The sequence below is a fragment of the Miniopterus schreibersii genome, assembly GCF_964146895.1.
Source record: "Miniopterus schreibersii genome assembly, chromosome: 14".
NCBI lineage: Eukaryota > Metazoa > Chordata > Mammalia > Chiroptera > Miniopteridae > Miniopterus > Miniopterus schreibersii.
The window spans coordinates 46,385,627-46,401,374 of NC_138114.1; the positions used below are offsets into that span (position 1 = coordinate 46,385,627).

At 40.2% G+C, this 15,748-nt stretch overlaps 1 protein-coding gene across 8 annotated transcripts in view; it reads left to right on the top strand.

The window, feature by feature from the left end:
- Positions 1-15,748, top strand: part of VTI1A (vesicle transport through interaction with t-SNAREs 1A) — a 278,815-nt gene that overhangs the window by 69,427 nt on the left and 193,640 nt on the right. The gene's annotated exons all lie outside the window — the stretch shown is intronic.

Sequence of the window (15,748 nt, forward strand, 5' to 3'; positions counted from 1 at the left end):
GCAGCAAGGCTAATGTTCATGATGATACTTTTGGTTTGAATTAACACTAGTTATTCTTTTCAGAAAACACAGCCCTAATTTAACTCCCAAGGTTCATCTACTTAAAATAGACAAGCTTTCTCATCATAAATGTTTCATGCAATGACTGTTTATTTTTACATAGTAAATAAATGTCCATTAACCCCTTCGTAGTCATTAGTTTCTTATTAGCTTTCTTTTTTGCTTCATTTTGCAAGTATAATTACGTGCAATCTGTTTAACATATTCTAGATAGTTCTTGCCTAGTATATAAATCACAAAAATATATGGTTAATATTTCCATCATTTTTCAAAACTTATGTGACAAAAGTGTTTCTTTTATAGAGCAGGTATGGTAAAAATGATTCCAAATAATTTCTTTTGTGAATGGCCTGTGTTTTTTTCCTGCCCTGGGTTCATGGCCATTCTGTATTGGCTGCCTTAGGGGAGTAATTCTAAGAAACTGCAGAGAGAGGACACAGGTGGCACTGGTGTTATAGTAATGGTGAGAAAACTAAAGAAAGCCATAAGCCCTCCAGATTGTTTAGTGGTACAGGCAGCCCTTCTCTCTGAGATTATTGATAGATTGGCTTTCAGCCCTGATTAAAGTAAAAGCCAGCTTTCGTCTGTTCTTTTTGGCCTTGGGCTCACCTTTAAAAGTGACTGACCTCGTGAAGTGTGTGAAGAAAGCGAAGAGCCCTGAACACGAGGTGAAAGGACCAGGCTCAGGTTCTGGCTCTTTCTGTGTGACCTTGAGCCAATCACATAACCTCTCTGAGTCTCAGTGTCTTTTTCAATAAAATGGAAATAATATTGCCTGTCTCGGCATATCCCTAAGAAATGATGGCATGTATGAAAATGTTTTATACACTATAAAACACTATACAATTATAAATATTATTGTTAATGGGTTTGTCATTTGATGATAGACGAGCATTTATCGTTATCTCATAGAAAATATTTTAATTGTGATTAAATTTGTACAGATTAAATGAATTTTAAAAAGTGTTGCTTTGATATCCTTGGGGAATGGAACGCTATACCTATTGAACATGTTTATCATCAAGGAACCTTCTTTGATAAAACAACCCATTGGCGAGCCTCTTCCACATGGGACTGGGTTGGGTTGAGGATGTTCTTACTGTGACGCTGATCACAGGGCTTGGTTTCCTGATTGGGCTGCCTTTTCTCTTTCACTACATCATTCATGTCATTCCCTCCTGAAGCTGAAGGAAGTCTTCAAAGAAACTCACAGATCCTGGAGGGCCACCTATTGATCAAGGCTATGAGATTGAGTAGGATTTGATAGTTACTCGTTTTGCATGTGCTAAAATATGACATCCACATCAGCCTATCAATACAGTCAATGTGGAAAATGTCAATTTAAGAGTGGCCCAAAACCCAACCTCAGTCTTCTTGGACTTTTTAATAGTAGATTAACTACCATTAACTACTAATGGTAGATTAGCTATAAAGCTTTATAAAATTGGTTAGTTGTTTGTCATATAAGGCTTGGGAACTTCTTACAGACTATAAAACCAAGTCTGGGCTTTGCGGAGGTACAGACAGATGTGACACACACAGCCTCCGCCTAGACGAGAGTCATCCCGCTAATTCCTGGGATGAATTTGAAAGTGGGTTGAGACGTGAGAAAGCAGGCACAAAGCATTTTTATTTTGCCCTTGCTTCTTACTAAAGTAGTGTGTGGGGGAGGGGCAGGAATTGTGGTGGACACCGTGTGCTTGTACATTTCATGCTTCCCTTCTGGCCCTCAGCCTGGTCGTTCCTGTATCGTCAGTCAACAGCCCTGCGTTTGGGCTACGATATAAATTTGCAATACTAACCATTTTGTTATAGTAGCTATAGAAGAATAGCACCTTTCAAAAGGAAAAACATTTAGTACTTATTGGTCTCTTTTTCTTAAAGACAGTGAAATGCAAGGAGAAGCAGCCGTGGAAGAGTTAGGTTAGTATGACTGTTAAACAGCGCAAAAGAGAGAAATGGATTTGAAGTTTTGGTCTGAGCTAGTTCTAGACTGCAGCAGGTGTGCACCAGTCCGCAGCAAAGTGAGATTTTCTTAAAGAGGTAGAAAGCATTGACCTTTTCATAAAGCAAATGTTATTAATTTAAAGGACTACCTTTTGTAAGACTATGTTTTTCCTATTTTGGGATGATAAAAGAAAGGAGAGTTTTGTGATAAGATAGAAATAGCAGATAGAAGTTATATACATGTATATGTGTGTGTGTGTATATATATATATATATATATACATACATAAAATTCTCTATCTGGATAAACAACAAAACTGGCAACCCTAAGTTGGGTCCCTTGAAATGATTTTTGAAATTTTATTTGTCCACAAAATCTAGGAAGTATTTAAGAAAGACAGAACAGTCCCATTATTGGACCTTGCCACTTAATCAGCTGTGTGACTTTGAGAAATCACTCAACCTGTCTGGACGTGTTCTTTTATTTGCAAAATTTAATCCTCGCAGCAGATTCTATGAATCCCATAAGGTTGTTATAAAGTACAATGAGGTCATATATATTCAAGTGCTTAGAAAGTAGAGGGCTCTGTAAAAGTCACCATTTTTATGCATTACCATCAGCCAAAGTGATTGTCTTTCCAAATTACTGACAAAAGATTTAAACAAAAATCTGTAAACTCTTCTATTTATGAACTTGATGGCAGTTATTGGCAAATATCATAAAAGAAAGTTTATTATATAAAGTTAATTATCTGTAGAATAGAATAGAAAGCATATTACTTTCACCACTAGTACCTTCCTAGCAAATAATGAAATTCACCATCTAAAATTGTCGAGTCATTTCTGACATCTTTGAAAGTTTTTTTGTCATGTTATCAATTATTGTCTCTTTAAGAGCAGCTACTCAGGAGAGGGACACACGTCTAGAACACACTTGGTCTGAGAGAAAGTACATGATCCTCTCCAAGTGCCATTACACCTGGTTGTATATTGAGTTTAGTACCAATCACATTTCTTCCCGGATACCTTCCTATTTGAGAAAACTGATATAGTTACAAGTTAATTGAATAGCTCCTTTTAGAAAAGAAGGGACACATGGAAGAATATGTGACAAACTGAAGAGCTGTTTGGACATCTCAAAGTCTGACATCAATTGGGACCATTATCAGACTCATGAACAAAACTTTCTTAGGTTTGACCATTAGAGACCACATACTATGCCGATTGTAAGAGTCATTGGCTTGGTCCAGTCTGGTATTTCTCATAAATTCTTGTCCTAGAATCTGTGACTGAAAGGCAGCTCTTCTCTTTATTGGTTATTGCTAATATGTATGACTCGACTGTGTGGAGATATCTGTTTTGTTTGAGGTCAGGGACATGATATGTAAAACTCTGGGTCATCTGCCTTTTATTCTGTATTATGATTATTTTTCTCTAAAGTAAAAATCCCAGACTGAGAGTAGGCACAAAGTTAATGGGAGTTGTATGATTAACAAAAGAAATAGGCTGAAAGAGAAATTACACAAGGACAGAACTGTGAGACTTACTCTCTCCTTGCGATATGGAAATAGGTAGTTTCAAACACTCATGACTTATTCTACCCTTACTCCAAATGGGCCTAGTCCACCTGGCGGTACATCTCTGGAACCATGCGAGTGTTTGTCTGCAGTTAGTAGCCTCGTGAATCTTTATAGTGATTTGCATCACATACTAACCTCGCTCCTACCATCCCTGAGTACCCAAGCCTATGAGTCCACACCCCTTCTCTCAATACTCACCTCAGGCCACCTAGCTCTGATGTTCCACTTGGCCATTGATCTCTACAACAGGGTGCTATACTTCTGCCAGCCTTCCTGCCATGAAGGAGAGGTGATTGGGCTTATGTAGAAATAATACAGTGTTTATTGAACACTTACTATGGGCCACACACTGTTCTCAGTACTCGACATTCATTATCTCTGTAATCCTCACCACAAACCTATGCAGTAATTACCCCCTTCTTATTTTATGGATGAGAAAACAAGGTAGAGAGAGATTAATTTGCCCACACTTATAATCAAGCTAGGAAATAGTACAGCCAGGCCATCTGATTCCGCGCTCTCAACCAGTAAACCACACTGAAAAACGAATGGGTCCCACACACCTAGGTTTCCCAAAGTGATCTGTTGTAGTCGAAATATGTCATGTTCTTACAACTATTAATTTCCTTTTCATGTAATTTATTTTAAAACTAACCAGTGAATACTGGATATACTAGTAAACAAGACAGCCAGGGTCCCTGTTCTCAGGCAGTTTATGTATGAGGATCGGGGAGGGGGACAGGATGAGACATCTTAAAAAATGAATGAATAAGTGGACAAGATTATTTCAGATCGTGGTAAAGTGAAGCACAGTGTTAAAGAGTAAACGGATGAAGGCTACCATAGGTCAGGAAGGGCCTCCCAGTGAAAGGCCTTGTAAACTGAGTGTGGAATTGTACAAACATGCCACCAATAAGCGAGTTTGGGGCAGATGATTCCACAAAGGAAGGGCGAGCACAAGGGCTCTGAGATGAGGTGTTTGGGGTGCTCAGGAAGTGGAAAGAATACCAGTGTGGCTGAGTCAGGTGAACAAGGGGGAAGAGCACACAATTAGATCGGAGCCCAGTGGGGCACAGGCTGGGTGGGGCCCCGTGCCATGGGAACCAGTCTGAACGGGACAGAACGGGACTGGCGATGCCGTTGGAGGGCAGGCCCGTGGTCTGAATGGTGCGGACAGGACGGCGATTGCAGGGCTGGAGTGGCCAAGGAGTGGAGACGGCACGCGGTGGGAAATGCGTGATCGGAATCCAGAATTTGGCCCTTTCTCAGTCGAGGTGCTGGAGATGCAGGATGAATGATCTTAAGCGATTTTAAAGAGCACTCCGTAGCAAGGAGCTTGACATTTACCATTAATTTTCTTACCAGCTGGCGTGAGATCCCCCTCTTCTCCTTCCTTTCCCCCTTCATTCCCCTCTCAAGAAATCTAAGAGCGTTCACTACGTACAATGTGACAATTTGACTCCAAAGCATAAATCCTTGAATGTATTGCTTTATCATCTACCGAAAAGATGAGCGGGTAAAACAGTGCACAGTAATAGAAACTAATGCATGAAACTATTTTCCAAGCGGTAGGTTTGCTTGGAACTGAGCTAACATCTCCTGGAAGAAGTCTGAGAGGCTTTCCCCTCCCCCCCTTCACTTTCCGATAAGTCGTTTATAAGTCTCCTGGGAAAATAGACCCCAAAAGTGTGAACCGTATGTGCCTTGCTTTTAACGCTGTTATCAGTTGCTAGAATAACTTGCTGTGTAGTGATCACTTACTTTATAATTAAACCCTATTTAAGTCTTACATCTCAAAAAGCTGCGGCTCCGCTCTGAAAAGAACAGAGGAGGCTGTCCTTTGGGTGAAACTCAAAGAATACTTTGACGTCGCCCTTAAATTTACTTTGTGAGGTTCTCTGAGATACCGGTGCGCTTCGTTGTGGTAAGAAAAAGATGCCATTTAAACCCTACTTGGAGAACCTTCTCCTTAGGTGGTCCAAGGGAATTCATAGGGTTCATTTTTAATCCATTAGAAAGCATTGCACTCTAAAGGTGTCTTATCCCATAATGCCTACCCCTTTTCCAGTTGGTTTGTCAGATACACGTGAAGCCATTATCCCGTCGCATCTGTGAGCTGAGAAGGAAGGACCAAAGCAGAGCGCCGGAGTGCCAATTTACGCGCAGGCCTTACAGCGAGGGACGGCTAAGCCCATGACCTCGTTGCACTCTGCTTATGTGACTTTCCTTGGGAATTTTTTTAATCAGGTTTATTTTCCCTTTGACTCGGATTTCTAGGGCCCAGAAGTTTTCTTTTCAGCAGTGTTTATGTATTTAACAGCATTTTCCGAGGTGGGTACCACAGAATGTTCACAGCATGGGTTCGTTGGACTAAGATTTTGTGTACGACTTATATCAAGTGAAAAAGTTGACGGACGTGAGCTTTAAAGATGGCTTTTTATGTGTGCTCTCCATTTGAAGCTTTCGTCTATATTTCCTGGTGGGCTACAGTGTTTTCCGACGTTGCCATAAGAGAACAGAGTCGACATAAAAAAATAATTTTTTTATTGAAGAATGTGTTTTTCCAAGTAAAGTCGTCATCAAAGAGGCTGTCATGGTGGGTCGTCATTCATGTGGCGGCGGTGCTGCCCTTTTGCATCTTGAGATATAAACTATAAGTTGCAGTTAAATAAATACCTATTTATTTAGCGAGAGGAAGGACCCACCCTAAAGCCAGACAAGGAGCAAAGGTTTTTGAAGACTGTCCCTTTAGGGAAAAAATGAGCATGTCGTTGGGTAATCCGGCCTTTCCCCTCCTTGTTGGTAATCTCATCACAGCCAGGTAGTCCACATTAAAAGGTTGGTATTTATGTCAACATAAAATTACCTTTAAAATGGGGCTCGTTTTTTAAATTTCCATTTTCAATGCTGTTTGCAACACGTGGCACCTGAGTGGAGCACAGTGAAACCGTAACATTTATTCAGAAAACAAATGTTGGCCCCGAAGAAATTAGACCTGGTTTGGGCTCAGTCGATCTCAGAAATGGCAAGAAAAATGCTGCCTTAAATTGATACGATTAGCAAGGTTTGCATCTGGGAGTCAGGTAGGGGAGATAGTCAGCACACCTGAAAGGGGTACCAGGTTTTATGTGATTTAGGGAGGAACAGCCCCAGCCCCATCCTAGGAACTCAGGATTTAAAGTTCCTTTAATAAGCTGGAATATCTTGACAGAGTATCTGTTAGGGACATATGTATCAATAAGTCCCCTTCGTAAACAGAATTAGTGTTTTCAAAGCAGGGTGGGGGAAGTAATTAAGTTCATCTCACTGTGTCAGGGAACGACTCGGAGGAGATGGGCCTTCAGGAATAAATAGCGGGGAGGAAGGGGAAGTGAGCAAACCATGAGCAGAGTCAGGCTCCGGGGGCGAATACATGGCTTACGAGCCTTTTTAGAGTATGTTCTATGGCATATCTAATGCTCATGTGTGTGTATTAATTTTTAGAGAGGGAGGGAGAGGGAGAGAGAGAAAGAAACATCAATGTGAGATTGAAACATCCATCGGCTGCCTCCTGCACGCTCCCTACTAGGCATTGAGCCTGAAACCCAGGCAAGTGCCCTGCCCTGGACTCGAACCAGCACCCTTTCGGTGCACAGGATGATCTCCAACCAACTGAGCCACACCAGCCAGGGCTCTAATGTTCATCTTAATTATTAAGTGTAATTGAAAGTGATAACATTAATTTTAAAAACATTTTTCCTCAAATTTTTATTATATCAGAGTAACCTCTCCAACTAACCTATCAATTTTAATAGTCAGATGTGTAACTATTTTTATTTAATACATTGTGGGCATTTTTAATGCTTTAAATGATAAACTCGGGTAATCTTAACCTTGTAGCATGTGCTGAAAATAATAACGCTCACATTAGAAATAACACTGTATAATCTTTGACAATTTCAGATTACTTTTACATCTATTACCTCATTGTATCAATCAATAATTATCTTATTTGAACTGGAAATTATTTGTTGAGACTGAGTACCCCGATCCCCTGAATCCTTTCCCAAATGTCATCAGTTTTCACCAACCAGAAGGGCTATGAAGTTCATTTGGCTCCCTGAAGGAATCAGTACTTTTAGTTTCCCTCCTCCTCATTAGCGTATCTGTGACTTATCCATCACGCTCCACACTCACTGCAGAGCTGCTGACTAGGACCTGTTATTTAAACAAACAAAAGTTCCTCTTAAGGCTGCACAAGTTTAAAGGATGGACCAGTTTTTCTTACTGGTGTTCGTGTAGGACTTTTCCAGAGTCATCTAAATTTTTCATGCAGGCGAGTTAAAGAGGTTGACTGGAGTGACTTTGTTAGTATAAAAAGGAGACCTCTTTTTAAAAACACTGTGACTCTAAAAGGTAAGCATGAAGTTGGGCCGGATATCTTATTGCCTCCCCGATATTGCCTGCCAGCTGTGCGCTTTCTTACTGCAGTGAATCCCCTTGTTTTCATTGCTGTGTACAAGGCGCAGCGTCTCATTTTCTCCGCGCTCGGGCTTCCTGAGGGACGCGCGCCCCACGTCGTTCTTTACACTCGTGCTGTTGTGCGAACCAGCCGGTCTTTCTCTTCCCTCCTTTGTTAACCGCAAGCCTCGTGGGGCAGCCGCGCTTTCGTGCCCTCCGTGAGTTGCTGGACTCCGTTCAAATTAAACACCGTAAGATTAACAGCAGGCTACAGAGGTGGAGTGTGTCTTTCTCTTCGGCATTTTTGTATAACGTCGTCTTGATCTGGAAAATGCTACCACACTCAAGCACACTAATCGTCCCACACCCACCCTTTGTAAATTGGGGCCTCGTGTCTACCACGTAAAAAGTAGGGAGAACACATCTACCATATTTGCTCTCCTGTGAGGATTAAAAAAAAGCTGTACATCGAAAATGCATAGGGTTATATTTTAATCCAAGCACCAATTCAGATCACCTGTGTTTCACCTGCAGTGAAGCAAAATAGAACGTGTTTGGAGCTTTGTAACTAGGTGTACCCAGGTTCAAATCTCGGATCTGCCGCGTACTAACTGGGAGATCTCGGGCAAGTTCATTAGCCTTTCCAAGTATTCCCTCCCGAACATATAAAAACGTTTGCAGGTCTTCTGGATGGAGGTTGTTGTAACCTGCTGATAATCTTATAGTGTTTAACTTGAGCAGAGTCTAATCAAAATAAAATAAACGATATAAAATACCCAACACATGTTAAGTCCATCAGGATGCTCAGTAAAAGCTGGTTTCCATTTTTATTCCTTGCCAACTTCACTGCCTTGTAATCCATCAGTTAAAATCCTGGCTCATAACCATCTATGGGGAGAGCTGGAGGAGCAGATGGCACAGGTCAGGTCAGTGATTGCAACCTTCTAGAACTTGTGACAAGTTCTTATCTAGAACTTCTTATCCGTATGCTATTAACAGACACATTAAAAAGTCAATATCATCTGATTTCCTCTCTACCAGACATTTATCTCTATTTGCTTCCCAAATTTATATTCCTTAGATCTGTAACAAAAGATTATTCTGTTGCATGTGCTTTCATCTAAGTGTTGACAATAGATACAGGTAAGCACATTTATTTATACCATTTTTAAACTATGTGCTGAAAGAACATTGCGAGCCGTCATAGCCAAGGCAAACGCAAGGACGCATGGTGACTAGATGTAAAACGGTGTCCTGAATGGTGTCCTGAAACATTAGACGGTGTCTGAGGACATCAGACAGAAACTAAGGAAATAAGAATAAAATATCGACTTTCGCTCACAATAAGAATCAGTATTGCTCCTTTAACTGCGACAAAAGTACCAGCGTAATGTAAGATGCTAATAATAGGGGAAACCGAGTGTTAAGTGTATGAGAACTCTCTGTACTATTATGATTTTTCTGTAAATCTGAAACTGTTCTAAAATAAGTTTCTTTTTTAAAGTACATTGCAATCACAGTGTCTTCATATTTACTGAACGCCCAGGGTGTAATACTGTCGCTGCTGCAGACCTGGCCTCTCTCTTACGACTTTTATATTATCACTGCAGATAATTTGCCCTCTCTAGTAACTAATGGGACTGGTGTCTAATGAAAGCATCTTGCCCAGGTTTTGGTACTTAGTAAATGCCCTAGGAGTGTCGGCCACCTCTTCCTCTCCTCTCCCTCCCTCAGTGCTTCTTGTAATTCTAAAAGAGCAATGTGAACGTTTATTTGGCTATGGAAAGGATCAGGCTAATAAATCACTCAGTTTTAGGACTCCGGGAAATAATTATATATATATATATATGTATGTATACGGGAACATGGATCCAACGTTCATGTGGTCCATCCCCATGTGTTCTCTTTCACATGAGACAGAAGGAGATTTGACTTGGGGTGGTAAACATGCAATGCAATATGCAGATGATGTATTATATATTATACACTTTAAACCTAAATAATTTTATTAATCAATGTCACCCCAATAAGTTTAATCAAATGATAAGAAAGAAAATCCAAAACCAAAAAAGGAGTAGACCATTTTACTTATTAGAAGAATGATAATCAGTAGTAGTATTTTTTTCAGTGTCGGAAAGTACAACAAACTATATGATAATGATAGAGATGCTTTCGTAAGAATATTGAGATTATCATTTTTTGATCTTCTAAATTTCCCAAAGTGATACTGTTTAATTTTAAATTTAAAAAAGAATTTTCTCTATATTTAAAATTGCCTAAAATATATTTTGAAGGATTATTACACATTATATTTCTCAAATACATACAGCAAGAGGTAAGAGAGAGAGATTCTATATGTCAATACTATGAAGAGACAAAACACTTATAATTGAAAACGTAATTTTCATTTATTTTTGTTTCTACTTATTTAACAGTCCAAATTGTGTAATACTACTAGCATTTACATCTAAAGGTCAATGTCCCTGAAAACTCTATAGTAACAGACTTTTAAAACTCTCTGTGTTTGACTTCCTTGGCCACCTTCTTTGGATTTTTCTGGCATCCTAATGACGTTTTCCTGATTTCTCCAAACACAGTTATACCCATTTCAGCAATATTTATATGTGAAAGGAAGTGCAAGTTTGAATCCAGATTTGGTGACCCTTGAGATCTTGTATTGACCTTAGTAGGTATTAACTTTTTAGATCAATAAGCGCTGTTATTGACCTCAAAGAAAAGTCAATATCTGCTTGTTAATTTGCAGCTTGAAAATGCTGTACATTTTGTTCTTCATTATTACCCTGCTTATTCCAGCCTTTCAAAAAAAACAATGTCTTGACTGTTTCTACCAAGAGATCATAATGTCAAAATATCTGAGTTTTAGTGTTAAAGGGGATAATCATTGGACATGGTGGTCCTCCATGAGTCTTTTCTTTTAGTTTCTCATAAAATTACAACTGGCTGAGATTCATGCTGTTCAGGAAAGTGAAATATACTTAATTACATTTTACCCAATATAGTTTTTAACATTTGAGAAGCAATCTTAAATGATCTATGGCTCATGGCAAGAATATTCTCTCTCTCTCTCTCTCTGTCTCTGTCTCACACACACTCACATATACACACGAGAAATGGAGAGAAAGTTAAATTGGAAATAAGTAGTCTACAAAGCAATTAATAGTGTTTTTTGCTTTTTCCATGTACAAATGAAAAAAAGCAGTGCCGACAGATGAATGTTCAGCGTGTCCTTTTTATGGGGATAAACATGAAAAGCTTTTTGGTAAGGACTTCCTGTGCGGGTTTGAATTGTAGAGGCCTATGCTTCTAAAGTTGTATTAAGTGGTTTAAGTTTTAAGTATTGGTGGAGAAGTAGCTTTTCACATCATCGTTGTTTTGTATATTAACTTGGAAATGTCAAGTTTTGCATAACTTGAAATGCCTCAGAATTGCCTATTGCTGAAATTCAAATGTCAGAACAATACTTCTGCGCATATGTGACTCTGATAGTTCAACTCTTAAAAACCTCATAAATGATTCAGGACCACTCTGGCCTTGTTATGCTATAACTTTAGAAAGAGGCAGAGCAGTTTAAATCTGGGGTAGGAAGTGTCCATCTCATTCAGCCCAGGCGACAGAGCACTATCTCTCCACCCATTCAGGATCATTCATCTTTTTTTGAAAATACATAACCATTTGATGAAGAATTTGAGTTTTAATGAGGAGTCTTTCAGTATTTTGCACCAGTGCATAAAGAAGCTATTTCATTTTTAAGCAACAGGGTTAATGCTTATATCTTATTAGTTCATTGTTATGAAGTCCTCAATATTTTTTTTATATATATAAAAAAGCTTTCTCTTTTTCAAGAGATGAATGCTTTTTTCTAGGACATAAATGATGGAGGCCAAATGGCCTATAGAAATAGACTTTCTACTATTAATTTATTCTTCCCAAATTTGCACAGCTTCTGTACATTTAAATTTTAAAATTTCAAAACTGGGATGAGCCTTAGAGGTGACGAACCTGACTTTGTTGTTTGATACAGAAAAGGGAATCTTGATGTCTAGTCCCTATTTATTGCTATTTGGCTTAGCTTTTTATCGAAAACTCTCAAATACTGGTGAGCATTACTGGTAGAGTAATAGCTGGAAATAAAATACCCTTATTAACCCCATATTTTTATATTAAGTATTTGCTTACCCCAGGGGAACTCTTATCACTTGAAGAGGTTTAATTTCATACATGTTTCTAATACCATGTTTTACTTCTTTTTCTAGGATACAAAGTCATGACAATTAAAATATGCCAACATTTTAATATGATAAAAATGAGATGTTTGGGGCCTTACTATTCTAGAAATAAAAGACGCCATTAGGGTCATCGCGTGGAGTGTGTACCTTGGCGCGCTTCATTTTGCCTCTGCTGGAAGATTAGTGGAAAATAAGCTCTGTAAATTAAATTTTATTGCAAAATCATCTTCCGATGCTCAGCAGCGAAGATAGTATTGAGTGATAAGGTTGGACTGGGTTTTGTATAAAGCAATTATAGCATGAAGACTACAATCTGAATGAAAAATATTGCTCCAGATTTCCTATAATCTGTAGAAAACTGAAGTTTGGGACTTTGTTTAATAGTGTCTGGTTTTATACAGATGATTATAATAAATAAGGTATATTGCAGCTTGAAAGCAGCATTACTGAATGGTTTTATGACCATTTATATGTGGTGAGAGGTACAAATTTTTATATATGTATATATTTTTTCACGTTTGGAAAATTATCATTTCAAAAATTTTCCCTACACTGGAGTTCTTTCTATAAAGCTTGCTTTGTCCAGTGAGCCCATCTCTCTCTTTAGATAACTGTGTATGAAAGTTAAGATCAAAATGTCCACTGTATATTTTACTCTCACCTTGGCCCATGTAAAGAGGGGGTGTCTATTCCAGGCCTCCGCTGTGTAGCTGAGGAAGTACCTGTTCCTTTAATAACTTTACACCTCAGCTCTTGAGTTTGGTCTGCACACAGCAGTTACAGACACATAAGAACAAAGACCTTGTTCTTGAACTACATGGAAAATCCTTGGTTTGAAAGGACCTCCTACAAGCAAACTGGAAGGGGAAAATAGTGTATGTGTGTATAGGTGCGTGTGTATGCACCCCTCTCCCCCAAATCCAGTTCCGGTGTGTTTCCCGGTCTTACGTTCTTTCTCGCCCATCAGTTGGGACACATTTAGTGGGTGTCTGATAGGAGCCAGTCAGCGACGCAAGGTACTGGAATGGTGGGGACAAATTATGGCTGCGTCAGCGTTGGGGCTCCATCACAAGGAACCGGACATCTCACAGTATCATGTGCCAGAAATCATTCAAGGGCTCTCTTCTTACATAATGTGTCACCCTTTAATTTAAAACAACAACAACAACAACGCCATCCCCTTTAATAAACAGTAATCGAAGAGAAATAAATAATAGTTCGGAAGAAGACTGTGGAGGTTTGTCAAGATGAAAGCAGCCCATTACGAACTGATCTGAACCAGTTTTGAGAAGCAGAGCCTGAGCCCTGGCCCGCGAGGCTTCGGCTAGGAGAAGTTCACTCGGTGCTGGGCACGTACCAGCTCCACAGGCCCCCAACTTTATTAGTGCGGAGATAAGCTGATTAGGTCTTGTCAATCAAAGGTGCCCATATCTCAGCTGAGAGACACACACTCGCTCTCCACTCCCCTTTAGGCATTGAAGTAGGCAACAAAGAGAGAGATGTGTGGTGTGCATCCCCACGGCTGTCGCCACGCAGGGTGCAAGGGCCCTGTGATGATGTGGTGGCTGTATTAAAGACTACATCAATTTGTTTTAAAGTGTTTTGATTTTCTATGGTGGCATTAAGAGAGAGAACATTGTGGTTGCAGCTTTACTAGAAAGCAAAGAGTTCTAGAAGAAGGGGAGGAAAAAAAAAGTGCTTCTTTGAAGCCTACCAGGGCTTTGAATCTTGCTGTGCCAATGGGCGCTTGAGTGCTCCCGTAACTGGCAACCTCAGATCCACCCTCAGCTTAGGAAGTACCTTTCCCTCCAAAGCATTCATTTAGAGGAATAGGAGAGAAATGTTTAAATTGCCCAAGCGACATTAATGTTTATCAGCTACAAGGTTTTATTTATTTTTTAATGATCGAAGATGTTGGATGAACATGTGACGTATATTGGCTACTCTGATGCACCCCGATTCGGTTGTAAAGAACAGGTACTTCTCCATGTCCCCCAAGTGCGGATGGGCAGCATTCCTCCGTTCAGTTGTTTTGTGCACAATAAGGGATGCCTGGCCTCCTACAGCGTCTGGAAGAAAAACCTCACTAATAAATATAGGCTGTCAAAACGGAATTCTGTAGGGCTTCGGCTTGAGACCTCGCCCACCAGTCGGTATTGAGAAGGGGAGTGATGGTGAAGGGGGGAAGCCTGGCCTTTTGTTCTCCACTCTGAAGTTTGCTCACTGCAGGCGGCCCCCCCTTCAAATGCAGCAACAGGAGCCGTGCCTCTCCTTGCCTCGCTCCACGCACCCCCAGAGCTGCAGTGCTGCACAGCCACGGTGCGTGATTTCTTTATCAGCTCTTTACCCTTCGCTCCATCCATCCCCACCAGCCAGTCAGGCAGCCCCGAGGAAGGACGCGTGCTTATTTCATCGGAACGTGAATCCTGTGCACACGGCCATCCTAGGTGCTGCCTGTCACAGCACAGAGAGGTGTCCGTGCTCCCCAGCATCGGTACCTTTCTTAGGTGTCCTGTGAGTTGAAGACGGGACTAGTCATAGTGTCTGAAGCAGAAAAGGTCTCCCGTTTTACACAGCCGATCAGCCAGACCGGACACACGGGGAAGCAGGTGTGCCCTGCACGTGTGTCAATGTTGCTCACAGGATGGGTCCCGCTTTTAGGGCACGTGAGGTAGTGGAAATTTCGTTTTGCACTGGTTCTCTATGCTCCCAGACAGAGTTTCAACGATGGCTCTGTTCCCAAGAGTGTATGACGTTGGAGTGCCTCTGAGTTAGGTGAGGGTCAGTGGTGCTTAGAAATAAGTGGACTGTAGTATACACAGATTTTCTATTCAGGATTCTTTGCTTCAAGACATTTTACTACCTGATTTATCTTCATCTCAATAAGGTCTTTAGCATACTCATTTTTTATGAGAAAAAAATAGCATGCAACTTTCCAAAAATACCTCTTAAAACTATATATTGATACATTCACATGTTGGACATGAGTATGCTGTGTAAGGAGCTTGGCCAAGTCATTATTTAGGTGGCTAGTTTAATGCGACTTTTCAGAGAAGACTCTCCTGACCACTCCATGTAAAGCAGCTTTACCTCATGTCTCACCAGGCCCCTCTCTCCTAGCATGGATTGCAACTATGGATAATCCATAAATCAGGCTTCGCTTGGCCTCCCCAGAAGAGTGGAAGCTTCCTGAGGGGCATTCTGTTGAATGAATGAAAGAAATGGGCCCCTCTCTTCCTGTATTACAAAGAAAAGTGCTTATTTCCAAAAGTCTTCCACAAACCTTTAGCATCACGATACCTTTAAGGAGCCATGTCGTGGCTTTGTGACGTTTTAGGATTTGGCTTTTTCTGTCTCTCATTATGTTGACATTCTTAATACAGTCAAGTAGTTCTCTCAAAAATACCATTGTGTGGGTTTTTTTAAAAAGGATATTACATTTTACTCAGCAAAGTGATAATTAAGAAAAGTATA